We start from the raw sequence: 928 nt of genomic DNA, 5'->3' as shown, positions 1-928 counted from the left end.
AGTGACTTTAAGCAAAACTACTACAGCAGATTCTCAAAGAACGTCATTTTCTTCAGAGTCATTGTCATAACCATGAGAAAACATTGGTTTCATTATATGTTGTTTTGCTTAAAGTCACAGTTTCTAAGAACATATCCATGACATTAAATGATGACTTCCCATATAGGGATGGACAAGGCAAAGTTCCCCCCCTTACCAAGCTTACAGTCTACTAGAGGAGAAATAAACATATTTAAATAGATACATAGCACCACCCCCATTTCACAGATGGGGAAACAGAGCCACAACAGGTCAATCAGTAAATCTAGGTCTGACTTCTATCCTACTTCAACTACTAAGTCCCAGTCACCACTGATCTTGTCAACTGCTATCATGCCTTGTAAGTCAAGGATACAAACACATTCTTTCAATAGCACTCCATCTTTTCAGCTCATTTTGTCACTAACAGTTCTGACCACACCAAGATTCCCAGATTCATTGAGCCATGTTTCTCAATCCATCTTCCCCATCCTGTCTTCACTTTCCTCCTATGATTCCAGGGTCTACTACAGCCACTTTTGACTTCTTCCTGGTTATACCCATGTGCTAGAATTTGAACCCTGGATAAACTCAACTGCCATCAGCTGGACCATACCAGGGAAAACAGTTACTCAACTGAGAAATTTTCTATTGATTATAAATATACCACAAGGAGGTCAGGCGTGGTGGCTCATGTCTATCATTCAGCACTTTGGGAGTCTGAGGCTGGTGGATCATATGAGGTCAGGAGTTTGAGATCAGCCTGGCCAACATGGTGAAAACCCATCTCTACTAAAAATGTAGAAATTGGTGGGGTGTGGTGGCACATACCTATAATCTCCACCATTCAGGAGGCTGAGGCAGGAGAATTGCTTGAACCCAGGAGGTGGAGGTTGCAGTGAGCTAAGAT

General features: G+C 42.0%; 1 protein-coding gene across 1 annotated transcript in view; it reads right to left on the bottom strand.

Moving 5' to 3' along the window:
• The window catches only part of NLRP5 (NLR family, pyrin domain containing 5), an 87,997-nt gene that overhangs the window by 3,813 nt on the left and 83,256 nt on the right, over window positions 1-928 (bottom strand). The window lies entirely within an intron of this gene.

This window comes from Mandrillus leucophaeus, unplaced genomic scaffold, assembly GCF_000951045.1.
Source record: "Mandrillus leucophaeus isolate KB7577 unplaced genomic scaffold, Mleu.le_1.0 Scaffold53, whole genome shotgun sequence".
Lineage (NCBI taxonomy): Eukaryota > Metazoa > Chordata > Mammalia > Primates > Cercopithecidae > Mandrillus > Mandrillus leucophaeus.
This window is presented reverse-complemented; position numbering and strand designations above follow the sequence as displayed.